General features: G+C 42.8%; 1 long non-coding RNA gene across 2 annotated transcripts in view; it reads left to right on the top strand.

Moving 5' to 3' along the window:
- The window catches only part of LOC135058043 (uncharacterized), a 911901-nt gene that overhangs the window by 820684 nt on the left and 71598 nt on the right, over window positions 1-19619 (top strand). The gene's annotated exons all lie outside the window — the stretch shown is intronic.

Genomic DNA, 19619 nt, shown 5'->3' with positions numbered 1-19619 from the left:
TTGGGCGACAGCGGAAGCAGTCCACTGACCAGTAAATCCCTTCCTCTTGTAACCAAGCTCACGCAAACCACCCCACCAACTCCCTCAGTGTCAATTTCCTCCTTCCCCAGGAATGCCAATAGTCCTGCAGGCCATGTCACTGGCAATTCTGACGAGTCCTCTCCTGCCTGGGATTCCTCCGATGCATCCTTGCGTGTAACGCCTACTGCTGCTGGCGCTGCTGTTGTTGCTGCTGGGAGTCGATGGTCATCCCAGAGGGGAAGTCGTAAGCCCACTTGTACTACTTCTAGTAAGCAATTGACTGTCCAACAGTCCCTTGCGAGGAAGATGAAATATCACAGCAGTCATCCTGCTGCAAAGCGGATAACTGAGGCCTTGACAACTATGTTGGTGTTAGACGTGCGTCCGGTATCCGCCGTTAGTTCACAGGGAACTAGACAATTTATTGAGGCAGTGTGCCCCCGTTACCAAATACCATCTAGGTTCCACTTCTCTAGGCAGGCGATACCGAGAATGTACACGGACGTCAGAAAAAGACTCACCAGTGTCCTAAAAAATGCAGTTGTACCCAATGTCCACTTAACCACGGACATGTGGACAAGTGGAGCAGGGCAGGGTCAGGACTATATGACTGTGACAGCCCACTGGGTAGATGTATGGACTCCCGCCGCAAGAACAGCAGCGGCGGCACCAGTAGCAGCATCTCGCAAACGCCAACTCTTTCCTAGGCAGGCTACGCTTTGTATCACCGCTTTCCAGAATACGCACACAGCTGAAAACCTCTTACGGCAACTGAGGAAGATCATCGCGGAATGGCTTACCCCAATTGGACTCTCCTGTGGATTTGTGGCATCGGACAACGCCAGCAATATTGTGTGTGCATTAAATATGGGCAAATTCCAGCACGTCCCATGTTTTGCACATACCTTGAATTTGGTGGTGCAGAATTTTTAAAAAAACGACAGGGGCGTGCAAGAGATGCTGTCGGTGGCCAGAAGAATTGCGGGACACTTTCGGCGTACAGGCACCACGTACAGAAGACTGGAGCACCACCAAAAACGACTGAACCTGCCCTGCCATCATCTGAAGCAAGAAGTGGTAACGAGGTGGAATTCAACCCTCTATATGCTTCAGAGGTTGGAGGAGCAGCAAAAGGCCATTCAAGCCTATACAATTGAGCACGATATAGGAGGTGGAATGCACCTGTCTCAAGCGCAGTGGAGAATGATTTCAACGTTGTGCAAGGTTCTGATGCCCTTTGAACTTGCCACACGTGAAGTCAGTTCAGACACTGCCAGCCTGAGTCAGGTCATTCCCCTCATCAGGCTTTTGCAGAAGAAGCTGGAGACATTGAAGGAGGAGCTAACACGGAGCGATTCCGCTAGGCATGTGGGACTTGTGGATGGAGCCCTTAATTCGCTTAACAAGGATTCACGGGTGGTCAATCTGTTGAAATCAGAGCACTACATTTTGGCCACCGTGCTCGATCCTAGATTTAAAGCCTACCTTGGATCTCTCTTTCCGGCAGACACAAGTCTGCTGGGGTTGAAAAACCTGCTGGTGAGAAAATTGTCAAGTCAAGCGGAACGCGACCTGTCAACATCTCCTCCTTCACATTCTCCCGCAACTGGGGGTGCGAGGAAAAGGCTCAGAATTCCGAGCCCACCCGCTGGCGGTGATGCAGGGCAGTCTGGAGCGACTGCTGATGCTGACATCTGGTCCGGACTGAAGGACCTGACAACGATTACGGACATGTCGTCTACTGTCACTGCATATGATTCTCTCACCATTGAAAGAATGGTGGAGGATTATATGAGTGACCGCATCCAAGTAGGCACGTCAGACAGTCCGTACTTATACTGGCAGGAAAAAGAGGCAATTTGGAGGCCCTTGCACAAACTGGCTTTATTCTACCTAAGTTGCCCTCCCACAAGTGTGTACTCCGAAAGAGTGTTTAGTGCCGCCGCTCACCTTGTCAGCAATCGGCGTACGAGGTTACATCCAGAAAATGTGGAGAAGATGATGTTCATTAAAATGAATTATAATCAATTCCTCCGTGGAGACAGTGACCAGCAGCAATTGCCTCCACAAAGTACACAGGGAGCTGAGATGGTGGATTCCAGTGGGGACGAATTGATAATCTGTGAGGAGGGGGATGTACACGGTGATATATCGGAGGATGATGATGAGGTGGACATCTTGCCTCTGTAGAGCCAGTTTGTGCAAGGAGAGATTAATTGCTTCTTTTTTGGTGGGGGTCCAAACCAACCCGTCATTTCAGTCACAGTCGTGTGGCAGACCCTGTCACTGAAATGATGGGTTGGTTAAAGTGTGCATGTCCTGTTTATACAACATAAGGGTGGGTGGGAGGGCCCAAGGACAATTCCATCTTGCACCTCTTTTTTCTTTAATTTTTCTTTGCGTCATGTGCTGTTTGGGGAGGGTTTTTTGGAAGGGCCATCCTGCGTGACACTGCAGTGCCACTCCTAGATGGGCACGGTGTTTGTGTCGGCCACTAGGGTCGCTTATCTTACTCACACAGCTACCTCATTACGCTTCTTTTTTTCTTTGCGTCATGTGCTGTTTGGGGAGGGTTTTTTGGAAGGGCCATCCTGCGTGACACTGCAGTGCCACTCCTAGATGGGCACGGTGTTTGTGTCGGCAACTAGGGTCGCTTATCTTACTCACACAGCTACCTCATTGCGCCTCTTTTTTTCTTTGCGTCATGTGCTGTTTGGGGAGTGTTTTTTGGAAGGGCCATCCTGCGTGACACTGCAGTGCAACTCCTAGATGGGCACGGTGTTTGTGTCGGCCACTAGGGTCGCTTAGCTTAGTCATCCAGCGACCTAGGTGCAAATTTTAGGACTAAAAATAATATTGTGAGGTGTGAGGTATTCAGAATAGACTGAAAATGAGTGGAAATTATGGTTTTTGAGGTTAATAATACTTTGGGATCAAAATGACCCCCAAATTCTATGATTTAAGCTGTTTTTTAGTGTTTTTTAAAAAAAACACCCGAATCCAAAACACACCCGAATCCGACAAAAAAAATTCGGTGAGGTTTTGCCAAAACGCGGTCGAACCCAAAACACGGCCGCGGAACCGAACCCAAAACCAAAACACAAAACCCGAAAAATTTCCGGCGCTCATCTCTATTTGGGCCCCCACCAAAAAAGAAGCAATCAATCTCTCCTTGCACAAACTGGCTCTACAGAGGTAAGATGTCCACCTCCTCCTCATCGTCCGATTCCTCACCCCTTTCACTGTGTACATCCCCCTCCTCACAGATTATTAATTCGTTCCCACTGGAATCCACCATCACAGGTCCCTGTGTACTTTCTGGAGGCAATTGCTGGTGAATGTCTCCACGGAGGAATTGATTATAATTCATTTTGATGAACATCATCTTCTCCACATTTTCTGGAAGTAACCTCGTACGCCGATTGCTGACAAGGTGAGCGGCTGCAATAAACACTCTTGTCAATGGCATGTCAATGGGCATATTCGTCCCACGGACAACAGGTGTCTCCCCGGGTGCCTGACTTAACCAAACCACCTCACCATCAGAATACTCCTTGTCAATTTCCTCCTCAGCGCCAGCAACACCCATATCCTCATCCTGGTGTACTTCAACAGTGACATCTTCAATGTGACTATCAGGAACTGGACTGCGGGTGCTCCTTCCAGCACTTGCAGGGGGCATGCAAATGGTGGAAGACGCAAGCTCTTCCCGTCCAGTGTTGGGAAGGTCAGGCATCGCAACCGACACAATTGGACTCTCCTTGGGGATTTGTGATTTAGAAGAACGTACAGTTCTTTGCTGTGCTTTTGCCAGCTTAAGTCTTTTCATTTTTCTAGCTGGAGGATGAGTGCTTCCATCCTCATGTGAATCTGAACCACTAGCCATGAACATAGGCCAGGGCCTCAGCCGTTCCTTGCCACTCCATGTCATAAATGGCATATTGGCAAGTTTACGCTTCTCATCAGACGCTTTTAATTTAGATTTTTGGGTCATTTTACTGAACTTTTGTTTTTTGGATTTTACATGCTCTCTACTAAGACATTGGGCATCGGCCTTGGCAGACGACGTTGATGGCATTTCATCGTCTCGGCCATGACTAGTGGCAGCAGCTTCAGCACGAGGTGGAAGTGAATCTTGATCTTTCCCTATTTTACCCTCCACATTTTTGTTCTCCATTTTTTAATGTGTGGAATTATATGCCAGTAATATATCAATAGCAATGGCCTACTGTACTGTGCTATATATGTATACTGTTGGTCACCAAAATGCTGCACTGTAATACTAGAAGCTATAGAAAAGTATATATATTATTGTATATATCAGTACAGAGCAGTGTAACTGTGACACGTGTCCTGACAAGCAGTATAGAAGCTATAGAAAAGTATATATATTATTGTATAGATCAGTACAGAGCAGTGTAACTGTGACACGTGTCCTGACACGCAGTATAGAAGCTATAGAATAGTATATATATTACTGTATATATATATATATATATATCAGTGCAGAGCGGTGTAACTGTGACACATGTGTCCTGACAAGCAGTATAGAAGCTATAGAATAGTATATATATTACTGTATATATATATATCAGTGCAGAGCGGTGTAACTGTGACACATGTGTCCTGAAAAGCAGTATAGAAGCTATAGAATAGTATATATATTACTGTATATATATATCAGTACAGAGTGGTGTAACTGTGAAACATGTGTCCTGACAAGCAGTATAGAAGCTATAGAATAGTATATATATTACTGTATATATATATCAGTACAGAGTGGTGTAACTGTGACACATGTGTCCTGAAAAGCAGTATAGAAGCTATAGAATAGTATATATATTACTGTATATATATATCAGTACAGAGCGGTGTAACTGTGAAACATGTGTCCTAACAAGCAGTATACAAGCTATAGAATAGTATATATATATTACTGTATATATCAGTACAGAGCCGTGTAACTGTGACCCATGTGTCCTGACAAGCAGTGTAGAAGCTATAGAATAGTATATATATATATTACTGTATATATATATCAGTACAGAGTGGTGTAACTGTGAAAGATGTGTCCTGACAAGCAGTATAGAAGCTATAGAATATTATATATATTACTGTATATATCAGTACAGAGCGGTGTAACTGTGACCCATGTGTCCTGACAAGCAGTATAGAAGCTATAGAATATTATATATATTACTGTATATATCAGTACAGAGCGGTGTAACTGTGACCCATGTGTCCTGACAAGCAGTATAGAAGCTATAGAATAGTATATATATTACTATATATATATATATCAGTATAGAGCGGTGTAACTGTGAAACATGTCTCCTGACAAGCAGTATAGAAGCTATAGAATAGTATATATATTACATTTACTGTGTGTATATATATATATATATCAGTACAGAGCGGTGTAACTGTGAAACATGTGTCCTGACAAGCAGTATAGAAGCTATAGAATAGTATATATATTACTGTATATATATATATATCAGTACAGAGCGGTGTAACTGTGAAACATGTGTCCTGACAAGCAGTATAGAAGCTATAGAATAGTATATATATTACTGTATATATATATCAGTACAGAGCGGTGTAACTGTGACACGTGTCCTGACAAGCAGTATAGAAGCTATAGAATAGTCTATATATTACATTTACTGTATAATATATCAGTACAGAGCAGTGTAACTGTGACATATGTGTCCTGAAAAGCTGTATAGAAGCTATAGAATAGTATATATATTACTGTATATATATATCAGTACAGAGCGGTATAACTGTGACCCATGTGTCCTGACAAGCAGTATAGAAGCTATAGAATAGTATATATATTACTGTATATAGGTAAAAAGCTGTATAGCAAACAGCGGCACTCAGAGACTGACAAAGCCGAATGAAAATAAAGTGCTGGTGCTTTTTATTCCATGATACAGGCTGGGTGTTCCAACGTTTCGGGGCGCGCAAGCCCCTTTGTCAAGGTGAGCCAAATACAGAGTGATCACTCTGTATTTGGCTCACCTTGACAAAGGGGCTTGCGCGCCCCGAAACGTTGGAACACCCAGCCTGTATCATGGAATAAAAAGCACCAGCACTTTATTTTCATTCGGCTTTGTCAGTCTCTGAGTGCCGCTGTTTGCTATACAGCTTTTTACCTGCATTTATTACCCCAGAAGGCACCTGAGCAGTTTGTTCTACATTGAGGAGAGTGCCGATCCGTTACCAACTATTACTGTATATATATATATATATATCAGTACAGAGCGGTGTAACTGTGAAACATGTGTCCTGACAAGCAGTATAGAAGCTATAGAATAGTATATATATTATTACTGTATATATATATATATATCAGTACAGATCGGTGTAACTGTGAAACATGTGTCCTGACAAGCAGTATAGAAGCTATAGAATAGTATATATATATTACTGTATATATATATATCAGTACAGAGCGGTGTAACTGTGACACGTGTCCTGACAAGCAGTATAGAAGCTATAGAATAGTATATATATTACATTTACTGTATATATATATATATATCAGTACAGAGCGGTGTAACTGTGACACGTGTCCTGACAAGCAGTATAAAAGCTATAGAATAGTATATATATTACTGTATATATATATATATATATATATATCAGTACACAGCGGTGTAACTGTGACACATGTGTCCTGACAAGCAGTAATGAAGCTATAGAATAGTATATATTATTATACTGGTGGTCCCCAGTTCCCACAATGCAGCACACTGATCAGATATTTGCAGCACATTGAGCACAGATATGGAGCGTTTTCAGGCAGAGAACGTAGATATTTTCAACACACTGAGCACAGATTATTTGCAGCACACTGAGCACAGATATTTTCAGCACACTGAGCACAGATTACGGAGCTTTTCAGGGGAGAAAATGCTGCCACGTCCTCTCCGTTCAATCTCCAATGCACGAGTGAAAATGGCGGCGACGCGCGGCTCCTTATATAGAATACGAATCTCGCGAGAATCCGACAGCTGGATGATGACGTTCGGGCGCGTTCTGGTTAACCGAGCAAGGCGGGAAGATCCGATCCATGTAAAATGGGTGAAGTTTGTGGGGTTTCGGATTTCAACGAATCGAGCCAGCTCATCTCTAATATATACAGTATACATACTTTATGTTCTCCACTTTAGCATTTATCAAATGCACTCATTGAAATGATAGGTAAATGCTGATTGGTAGCTATGTACAACTTCTGCACTGGTCCACCTCTCCACTCTTTTCACCCTAAAGTACCAACCAATCAGCCTCTAACGGTCAATTTTCTAGCACAGTCGCTATGGGAAATTCTCCACTTTATCTCTCTGAAAGGTTTGATAAATGTCCCCATTTAAATAGTGTGTAAAATACTGTGCAAATAGATGCTCAAGTCCAACACTGCCATTGCACGTTTTACTTACCTCTTAACGTACCCCACATGTTGGCCAAGCCCTCTCCCTAGGTGCACTTCAGGCAGGTAGAGACTATAGCAGGGTCAAGCTCTCAGCACTATGACTGCACATTACACCTCTGACCTTAGGGATGCAGATGTTTTTGAATAGCCAAATGAAATCAGTATCACCTGCCACATGATGTCCCTGCCACCCGAACACTGGCAAACATCGCCGTCTGGGACATACCTGTCGTTTGTGTGGGTCCCATTTTGGACCACGCTACCGCCCCACCTCTGCAACTGCCACAAAGAAGACCAGGAACAGAGCATTATGTACCTAATGTAATGGGTCATGTTGGAGGTTATGAAAAGATAGCAGCCATTAGTGGATAAAGTAATTCCTGGAATGGGTAAATATATTATTATACAGTGCGTTGTGTTATAAGATTGATCCACATACTGCAAAGGACAAAGATAAAGAGGTCTATTCATGAAGCAGTGGAAACAGTGAAGTGAGAAGTGAGCCAGTGGAAAAGTTGCCCATGGCAACCAATCAGCATTGAGGTAACATTTATAATTTGCAAACTATAAAATTATACAGAGCAGCTGGCTCACTCATCTACTCTTTTCACTGCTTCATGAATAGACCCATCAGGGCCAATCACCACTGCTTTTATTGTAGTAGGACAGTGAATACTTGTGTATCATGGGCCTAATTCAGACCTGGTCGCACGCAGGCTATTTTTTGCACTGCTGCGACCAGGTAATCGCCGCCTACAGGGGAGGGGGTAAGCGCTTTGCAGGGGTGCGATCTGCTGTGCAGTGAGCTGCACAAACTAAAGTTTGTGCAGTTTCTGCACAGCCCAGGACTTACTCAGCCGCTGCGACGATCCGGACAGGTGGTGACATCAGGAATCCTCCTCCGGAACGGCTGGGCATGCCAGCGTTTTTCCGGACACTCCCAGAAAATGGTGAGTTGCCACCCACGAACGCCTTCTGCCTGTCAATCTTCTTGCGATCGCCGGTGCGATTGCTTTTTTCGTTAGATTTGTTGCTGCTGGTGACAGCCGTCGCCGGTGGCCGACGCACCTGCGCATTGCGGGCAACACACATGCGCTGTTTAGTCCCGATCGGGTCTGAATGTGCATTGTTTAATTTATATACACAAAATACACGAGACAAATTGCCCATTTTCCTTATTACTTTGTGTTTGAAGCAAGATTTTGTTCACTTTCCTCATACTGGAAGTACAACCCCAAAAGCCTGCAGTGACAAAGCTAATAGGCCCTGTAGAATATATATAACATTCAAACAGAACAATAGACCAATGATTCCATGCAGTCTCTGCCTTGGCAATTGCCACATGTACCAGCTGCTAGATTTTGATAGTTTAATTTCTCAAGTTTGGTCAACAAAAATGAACACGCGTTTTACCCTTTAAGGAGTCGTTAACATGGTATTGAGACCAGAACACACATCTTTGTACGCAGGAGATGAGTAAACACATAAAGAGGCACTGTAATTGACAGTCTGGCACTAAAATGAGGGCCTCACAGTTGGAAACTAAGTAGGGAGTCAAACCATCTACTACTTCTCTCTCCTTGTAAAGACCTCAGCTCATTAGTTCCATTCTTCACCAGCTCCAGTGAAACCTAAGTAAATTAAAGGGTTGTAAAACAACATAAAGCAATATAGAAATAGCTGAGTATACAAAGGAGTGGGCGCTTAGCTTAAATATAACTACATATTGTAACTCTGTATATAATGTTGGGAAATGTCATCAGGAAAGTGTCCCAAAGGAAGTTATTCCCAAACATCAATTACTAGAAGAGAAACAAGACCACTTAACTTTAAATGTTATTCCTTCTCCTGCACTCTAAATCTTTTTGTGTTTTTTTTGGTTACTATTTCTTGTATGTTTTTGATATTAAAATAAGATTATGAGATCACAGAACTAATAATGTAAACTTGCAAAACTATAACCTGTTATAATAAGAATAAGTGCTTAGCAGTCTCTTATGAAATTAAATTGTGTAGTGTTTCGTGTCATATAGATAACAGTGTTTTCATCATCTGTATCCAAAATTTGTGAGTTCATCAGAAATATTGGAAAATATGTGGAGTTATTTTACATTCAACTTCTTATCTGGAAAATTCAGCAGTATAGTGTTATTAGATAAAGCTGCCATGGTCCTACTGGGCCGGGTATATGTGTGTAGATCACTAAACTCCTGCGATCTCTTTTTACCTAATGCCAATGTTCTGGAAGTGGTTAAGGTTCGTAAAATAATAATAATAATAATAATAATAATAATCAGTGTTTTTTTCTATGAAAGAAAGTATTGGTTCGATGGAAAAATGTATTCACTTAAACTGCTGAAGGTTCTGTTGCCAGGTTAGTGTCTCCTTGGTTTAATAAGCAGCTGAAATGGCCTAATCTGGTGATACAAGTTCCAGAATGACAGTAGAAGTATATCCTATTTCCAGAAAAAAACAAGGTTCCGGTACTCAGTACTGTTGAGTACCATCACAAACATCGGAACCCACTAATGGCAGGGTGAAAATGAGGATCATACTATACTGTAAACAAGTCTCCATGCTATCCCAGAAATCCCGTCACTATCAGCGACGGACTGGGGCCTTAATTCTGCCCTGACATTTGTGAACGGGGGGGGGGCGCATACGTCACAGGGGGGCGCGCACATACGTCACAGGGGGCACGCCGCACAACATAAGGAGGCGTACCGCTAGTCATGGGGGCGTGGACTCATGACGCCCCCGCTACCATGGCGACTGTTGCTGGGGGGCAGGGGCACGCCATGAGTCCGGGGGCGTGGACTCGTGGCTTGCCCCCATTTCCACGGAGACCATGGAAGCAGAGAGCCGGAGGCTGCACTGCGCGTGGCCTTCCCCGCTCTGTGAATGACTGGTTCGGCCCACCTGCTCATCGGCCCTTCTGGCATGTGCCAGAAGTGCCAGATGGCCAGTCCGGCCATGGTCACTATTAACAGTTCAGTAACTGTTAGATAATCTAGACTAGAGAGTGTATCTAAACAGTGGTTTAAGATAGGCTGGGAAAGGTATGTACAAGCTAGATTCTATGGACAATACATCCTATATAGTAAACGGATAATGCTGCTCCTCACCAATTCAAGTGTTGCTCCGTTTGGGCACACACAGCTGCCAGTGCTGACATTACTGTTTTCTTGTTCGTCATTTTGACGGGCTGGTAACTAGTTAGTTATAGTGAACAAAAATGCATGCAAAGGTGGCCGGCTCCTTTAAGATGAATCAAAAATGAATAAGAATGTTGTGTTCATTGTATGCATCCATTAACATCAGGAAAATAGGATTGTACTTGGTTAGAGCTATTTTACCAACGTGAACTGAAGCATCTTTGAAGACACAAAGATTATAGAACTTAAGTCACCTTTAGCACTATAATGTGTGAACAGAAAAAGGCATAATCATTCAGACAAATCATATTACTCCATTTTAATAACATATTCCAAGAAGTCTGTCATTTTTTGTAGGGTCTGACCATTTACTTTAATGACTGTGACATAGATTAAGAATTCATTTCATGGTTCTGCAAACAGGCCATGAATATAGTGGGAAAATACAAAGAAAGTACTTGAACATGATTTTTTTTAAGTTATTGAATATGAAATCTTTTCTTGTTATAATTATAATATTTGTAAATCATGCTACAATGTGGCATTTAAATGTTATTTTCATAGCAGTCTCAGGAGTCAGATACTTTAGCTTGTCCATAGAGAGGAAAGTCAGATTTGCTGAAAATATTTTGCAAGTGATGTGTTCCTCATTTTTAACTCCACAATAAACAGAGGTGCTGTGAGATGTTATCATTTCTAGGCAAGTACCAGCATTAAGGAAACTGTGGCATAAGGGGCTAAATGTAATAGCCACCAAGTTGTGAATGACTGCTGCTTTAATAAACAGGCAGAGTCACACAAAGTCCTGCACCTCCGGCATCTCGGAGGCTATTATATTTAGGCCTAAATGCCTTTATTAGGTGCGAGTCCGCCAGCAGCGACCAGAACAGCGGCCTCAGTGTGTGCTACCATATATGATACATGTATGTCTTCCTCTACTGGAAGGATGTGACAGTTGATGTTCTCAAATTTAGGAATCACTGTTTTAAAAACCAATTTAGAATCTCTTTCTTTCAGTAATTTCACCAGCTGATGACTTTTCCAGACTTTCATTCCAACGTTACCTGCCAAACATGGTACAGTCGTCATTGCTCTCTTCAGCATAACAGAAAAGACTTACATTAGTCATGATAGACACAATGAGGTCAATTCAATTAAGGGTGATGGGGGCAAGTTGCCATTGCAGCGACATATAGATGCCGGCAACGGCAGCAGAACTTGCTCCCTTTGCTCAATCTCACCTGGACTCTCTGGTTTTTGTATGGCAGCCCAATGGGGCCAGGAAAAATGAATCCACAAATATTGCATTACTGTAAGTTGTCGTATAGCCACAATTACTTGTGTGACCGAGAACAACGCCCTTTATTGAATTGAGCCCAGTGGGTCTAATGCTGAATTGGTCACAAGTCCAACAGTGGACGCATCCTGCAAATATTTGCAGATTGGACATGCACCACACCTGACATACAGGGGCGGCTTTAGTGGTCAGGCCGCCCCTAGGCACATTATTGGCTGCTGCCCCCCAACCCTCAAATAACGTAATTTCTCCCGTCATTTCAGAGCCAGTCCTGATGCCTTGAGACCAGCCAAAGCAGCCCCAACCTTATACTACTACCACCTCCTAGACCACAATTTGCTACCTATTGTTCCACTCCTGTCATTTGTCAGAATGACAAAAAAAAGAATCACCTGGCCTTATCAGCCTGGTGTGCCTCCCCCCAGGAAGTGTTGCCCCTAGGTATGTGCCTTACGTGCCTAGTGGGAAATCCACCAATGCTGGCATATGCACCTGACACATCGCTGCGAGTCACAGCCGCATGGCGCACTGCCGCTCTCCTCAGCGCCGGGCGGAAGTGACGTATGTGCGGTTCAACATGCGGTTCATGGCCGCTACTGAGCCGTTTCAAAACTTCCTAAACTCCAATTTCATTGTATTTTCATTTCTTTTGTACTCTAATGTTAATACTGATGTTGTTGCATTATGATATATACACTCGATTATCTAGTTTTTTAAACATTTGGATATTCATTTCAGCATTCACAGGAAGTGATGTGTTGCTTCTTGTTTGTCATCTGGGACATCATGTCTCGCTCCATCCACCAACGCCACGTTGCTCCACAGACTGTCCAGGAGTTGGCAGATGCTTTAGTCCAGGTCTGGGAGGAGATCCCTCAGGAATCTATCCGCCACCTCATCAGGAGCATGCCCAGGCGTTGTAGGGAGGTCATACAGGCACGTGGAGGCCACACACACTACTGAGCCTCATTTTGACTTGTCTTAAGGACATTACATCAAAGTTGGATCAGCCTGTAGTGTGTTTTTCCACTTTAATTTTGAGTGTGACTCCAAATCCAGACCTCCATGGGTTAATAACTTTGATTTCTGTTGATAATTTGTGTGTGATTTTGTTGTCAGCACATTCAACTATGTAAAGAACAAAGTATTTAATAAGAATATTTCATTCATTCAGATCTAGGATGTGTTATTTTAGTGTTCCCTTTATTTTTTGGAGCAGTGTATATATATATATATATATATATATATATATGTTGAATCTTATTCCATATATATAATGTGTAAATTATGCTAACATGTATAAAAATACATGCACAGTCACACAAGCCCCTGCCTCTCACTGCTGCTGGGGTACAGTCCCCCTCGCCGCTGCCTGACTCGCCCGCCGCTGCCGCTATGGTGCTGACTCCCTCAGCTGCTGCTACTGCCGATGCCAGCCTCACCTGCCGTGGTCCCGCAGCTAACGCCACTGCCGCCGTGGTCCCGCAGCTCCCGCCATTGCCGCCGTGGTCCCGCAGCTCCCTTCGGTGCCTACCTTACCTGCCGCCGTGGTCTCTCAGCTCCCGCGGTGCCTGCCTCACCTGCTGCTGTAGTCTTGCAGCTCCCGCCGGTGCCTGCCTCCCCTCCGCTGCCGCTACTGCCGAGTGCTCCCTTACAGTGCAGAGTGCCTACGGCTCCCACAGCTTCCGAGTGGGCTAGTCAGGGGGTATTTCTGGGTACTCAGAAACCCCCCGCCCCCCCCTGAGTGTGCCACTGACAAAGCCCCACCCACAGGCTCCAATTGGCCAGCAGCCATTGAATAGTAAAGCACGGATGACAATCGGTGCAATGGTTCCCTTGTAGATGGTTTTATAAAATCGAGGTTAACCATCATTGGTGACGACCATCAATGGTTAATTCACCGATGGCCATCCCTAAAAATGTGTGACCAGTTTAAGACTTGGAAAGGGGTGTGTCCTAGCACAACTCTAAGTCAGAGTGTTATAAGAAATCTGTCTACTACTTGTGTGCTGCATTCATAGGCTGTCAGTATTTCCCTACATGCATTTGTACTACTGTATTGTGCCATGGGTTGTCCTGGTATTAGCTGGATTTTCTTGCCACTCTATATGAGGCCCTGTGTGTATACAGTAAAGTGTAGAATTTATCATGTTATATTTTTTTTTCCATAAGATCCAACCAATTGTACAGCTTTTAGTTTTCCATTTGTGAGCTTCATTGTTATCAGATTATAATTGTATATTGTGTTTCATATTCACCACAACTCTCTGGTACTCCAGACACATGTTTTAAAGCTAGGTGTACAGACTGGGAATGTTCAAGACTCTAATCCTATCTGTAATCCTATCTAATGTTAATCCTTTAATGACTGTCTTTGCAGTTTCTCACTTTGAAGGCATTTCAGCGCATCTAATAACTGCATATAAAAGTATTTATTAATCTGCTGTAGTAAGGAAATAATCTACATGATAATAAGAACTGTAAAACCTTTGCCCACCATTTCCACAATGGCTGTCCATATATCATATCTCGGGGAAATAAGTCGCTCTACTCAGTGTATGCTAGGGCAATTATTGGCCCCTTAGGGAAAAGAGTAGCTTTAAAGTAAAGGAAAAGAACACATTGAATAGAACTTAAACTCCTGGTAAATTCTCAAAATTATCATACGGCATATACATAAATTACAGCATCCCCACTCATAGGACAGTGGAAAGTGTAATAGCCTGGCACAGGTCAGCAAAGGTATGGTATCAAAACAATATTACAGGTCACTGCATGAGAGCAGGGTTGGGTGTGCTGCAGTATGTTATCATGGAGAAAGTCGACATTCAATATGTTACATGGTCAGAATGTCAACTATGCACATTTCTATATGTACAAAATGTGACCCTAACCCTAACCTGCAGCCTAACCCCATCTGCATTCTAACCGTAACTGCAACCTAACCCTAACTGTACCTTAACCTTAACTGCAACTTAACCCTAACTGCAGCCTAACCCTAACTATACCCTAACCCTAATGGTAACATAACCCTAACTGCAGCCTAAACCTAACTACACCATTAACCCTAATTGCAACTTAATCCTAACTGCAGCCTAACCCTAACTGCAATCTAACCCTAACTGTACCCAGTGGTGCCGTGAGAGGGGGGGGGGGGGGGAGGGTACAAATTACCTGGGCTCAGGTATGATGGAGGGGTCCAGTGAGGGTCCAGTAGAGGCCCAGGCCCCCTCCTGACCTGGCAGCAGCAGTTGCAGCTCCTCTCCTCAGCCCAGCACACTCTGCTGTGTACTGGGCCACAGTGTGGCCATGGAGGTGCTCAAAATACAATTTTTCAGTATTTATTTCTAAGGGTACATGATCACACATCCTGTGATTAGGCCACACCCCTTGAAAAGTACCTGGGCCGAGCCCGGCTCTCGACTGCCCTGACTGTACCCTAACCCTAAGTGCAACTTAACCCTAACTGCAACCTAAGCCTAACTGCAACCTAAGCCTAACTGAACCATAATCCAAATTGCAATTTAACCCTAACTGCAGCCTTATGCTAACTACTCTGTTAACCCTAATTGCAACTTAACCCTAACTCCACTGTTGACCCTAACTGCAGCCTAACCCTCACTGCACCGTTAACCCCAATTGAAACTTAAACCTAACTGTACCCTAACCCTAATCCTGCAGCCTAACTCTAACTGCAGCCTAATGCTAACTGCAACCTAACCCTAAATGTACCCTAACCCTAATTGCAACATAGCCGTAACTGCAACTTAACCCTAACTGCAGAATAACCCTAACTGCAACCTAATCCTAACTACAACCTAACACTAACTGTACCCTAACCCTAATTGCAACTTAACCCTAACTGTAGCCTAACCCTACCTGCAGCCTAACCCTAACTGCAACCTAACCCTAACTGCAGCCTAACCCTAACTGCAACCTAACCCTAACATAAATCTGATTCTGATTGCCAACATACTGACTGTAACTCTAAGAGCAGGTCATATTCCAGCCATATAAAAATGACACACATGATAAAGGAAGAGTACTTGAGTTCTGCCTTATGGAGAAGGTGTCCCCATTTACCTTTCTGATGACTGACCTGACATATGTGGTCTACTTTCTTCAATCCTATTTTGTTTAATGTATCTTCTATTGCCCTCTAATCTCTCTATCATGTATATATATATTTCTTGTCCCCTGACCTATGGTTTTATAATCCCCTTAATATACTATACTTACCTCTTTTGTAGGAAATAATATTTCCCTAAAAAACTTGAGGACACACTCAGTCTTTGAGGCCATAATTTTTTTTTCTCTGGGAAGGAAGTTGAGCTTGCATACCATTTATTGGAGAATATCCATCTGTAGGCCTTTTGTCTAAAAATATGATATTGCAATAGTGAAAAATAAACTTTCATATATCAATGCATGTATTCCAAATGATAGAAAATATTCACTTTATATTTTTGACAGATTTAAATAGGCTCAAACAATTAGCAGTTGCCCTACTGTGAACCTGGGCAAGATGTATAATAGCAGCACTGATCGTGCCGCTATACTGTAGCTCTTCCTGCTTCACCTTTTTATTGAGACGAAGCAGGAAGCAATACCAACAAGATGTATCAACATCTCGGCTGTTGGAGTGGCTGGCTCCACTGCGCATATGCAAGATATCGCAACCATCGCAAGATCTCCAGACCCCTGGCAGCCGATGCAGGTATGTACACGTACTGACAGGTAATACCTGCTGATATGTGAAAAACCGGTAAGCAACAAGTGAAGGCGAAATTGTTAGATGTTTGCAGATACCATAGAGGAAAGTGATTTTTCTTTACATTACCTGCTTTCATACATACAGACTCATTCTCAGCTGCTTCATACTGGCTGACCGGGGAACAGATTCCGGTCCATTTATGCTGGGACAATGTTGAGATACAACCAGCTCTCTGTACTTACATCTGAAATCACCTGTGATGCAGGTTGCGGGAGTAAAGAGCCAGATGCCTCTAAACATTTGTCCTGGCATAAATGAAACAGTTCCCCAGTCGGCCAGTCCGACACTGACTGTCAGTAACAAATAGCGCTGGTTACAGCACATTTGACACTTAATACCTCCTCTTATGTCTCCCTCAAAGTGTTCTGTGCTACACATTTCTTCAACGGTATGGTGATTGGGTATCAGCTAAAGAGTGACCAAACCATTCAGGTCACAGGCAGGCAACACTGAGAACGTGTAGTGAATAGTTACATGGCTTTATGGCAGAGGCATCACTGTGTCTGGTGACACTTTGTGCGTCAAAAGCACACCAAGGACCAAAAAGGGTGTGTGGTCTAAATAAGAGGGGGTGTGGTCTCTCAGAAATCCCAATGACATCACTCCAGGGGCAGGCCAGCATTTGTAGAGATGCTGGGCTGCCCTTGGACACTGGACTGCCTGCACCGTCGGCTCCTTTTCTATGTCAGGAGAGTGTAACACTGCAGCACTTGGCTCCTGTCACTGCAGAGGAGTCGGCATTTTGTTGTCACCCCGTCTGCGGGTGATACCCGGGAGTAGACCACACCCCCCACACTACCCTCCTGACGCCACTGCTTTATGGGTTTTGCAGGATTTTTAGCAAAGCTTGGAGTGAGATAAAGTTGAGCTCAACTGGTTTAATTAAAAAAAGAATAAACTTGCGTAATCCTCATATCCTGTCTGTGCCTGACGCTCTGGTTTGTGACATACACCCTCTCAGGGCAAAACCCATATCCCCTGCAGGATTAATTCCTTATGGAAGAGATAGAGAGGATTACACTTACTTTTCAGACCTCCCAGGTCCCACGGCTACAAAAAGATGGAAAAAGCTCTTGGAAATGATGGACATTGTATTGCTTGCACATGCTTGTGCCTTTGATTTGCATACCAATTATTTTTAATGTGTCTGTCTGTAGCCTTGAGTATCTCTAAAATAAATCTTTTCACTAAGTTCATTAGCCTTATTCTTCTAAAACCTCTGTTTATTTTTATCATTACTTGGCTCCATACACAGCACAGGATCCATATTTCTCTCCCTACCGTGTGCATATTCCCAGTATTTTTTCCCATGGAGAAGAAAAGTAGGACATTGGAAATGAAGCCAACCCTTTAATTGTCCTGCAGTGAATTATTCAAATGTATAATCTTTGCAAAATTTCAGCGCAGGCAATGCAAGTAAATACTGTGCATGTTTAAAAGTCATTTCCATAAGTAACTGCAATTTCTCTAGTGTTTGCCCCTGTTTAATGAGCTGAAATCTTGTTTGCATTCCTCCCAATTTCACAACGAAAAGCGACCAAGCGTTGGTACCAAAATTACACGGCCCAAATTAAAAGCCTACAAATGTTTCCTGGAAATAGTAAGAAAATAGAAATTGGTCTGTTCAAAAGATAAAGGAAAAAAAAATATATGTATACATACAGTGTATAAATATATGCGCACACTGCACATATATAAATGCATATTCCGTCTTATATATAAAATTGCCTTAAGTGCACCGCACGAACCTTAATTTATTTTAGACTTTCATTATGCAAGTACTAAGGCCTTTTTTCTTTTTTTTCCCCTGCTTTTAGTTAAATGAACTTAATGGCAATAAATGCAAATGTCTCTAAGAGGAAAATAGTTAACATTTATTTATTCTTACTGTTGTCTCTTCCCTTGCTGGTGTCATTAGAACAGTTCGTTGCATCCCATTCGCTCCCATTATCTCTGCTATCAGAGCCACTCAGCACGACTCCTGCACGCCTAGAAGTGGTTTTCAGAGGCCCACATAGGGCTGGTACATCATCTCCCAGGCACCAGCTTAATGATGAGAAAAGGAGCAGGGAATGTGTCTGAGGAGACAGGGAGAGGGGGGGACGAGATATTTCCTGTACTGCAGCTTATCTGTGATGTGACCATATTTGTTAGGCTATGAAGGTGTTATGACCAAAGGTAGACTGCATTCATGCTGGTAATGGGGACAAAAGTATTGTGCCGTATATGTATGTTGCTCTGCATGGTTTTTATTGCAATGCACTTTCTTCCTGCAAAGAAACTTAGCACTGAAAACTTTTAAACACATTCTAACAGTGAGTTTTATTATCATGTATTGACTTACTGTATTTATTGTCTTTGAATTCAAATACAGGGGCTCTCATTCACCCGTGAGCCAAGAATTACTGTAGAAGTAAATGTATCACAGGAACAGGAAGAAATAATGATATGACTCATTTAATTTCATAAAATAGATCAGATGTCTAAATTTGCCTCATAATGTGCATCAATTCCTAGGCTGGTTACAGAGAGGTAGGTGCTTAAAGCAGCACAACATTGCATTTAATTACTTTATTGCAAACAAGTTTTTTCATCATATAGAAAAATGTGATTTGCATGGATGTCTTATCATACGCCACAGTTAATATATATGTGTATATATATATATATATATATATATATATATTCTTTTTGTTGTTAATAATAATAATAATAATAATAATATATGTATAATGTGCTAGAAAGCGATATGGATGTTTAGGAAGCACAGAATAATTTATCTCCCTAAATATTTCCAAGCATTTTGAAACAGTGTAATCTTTACAATCTGAACATAATGTTTTCTGAAATAGTTCACTGTAACTCCTATTTAATATTAGAAAGAGCGGTAAGAGACGTTTCAGTCAGGAAACTGTTAACCGTTGTGAAAAA

This window comes from Pseudophryne corroboree, chromosome 3 (genome assembly GCF_028390025.1).
Source record: "Pseudophryne corroboree isolate aPseCor3 chromosome 3, aPseCor3.hap2, whole genome shotgun sequence".
In the NCBI taxonomy this organism is placed as follows: domain Eukaryota; kingdom Metazoa; phylum Chordata; class Amphibia; order Anura; family Myobatrachidae; genus Pseudophryne; species Pseudophryne corroboree.
Note: the sequence above shows the minus strand (reverse complement) of the source record. Positions and strands in the feature narration are given on the sequence as shown.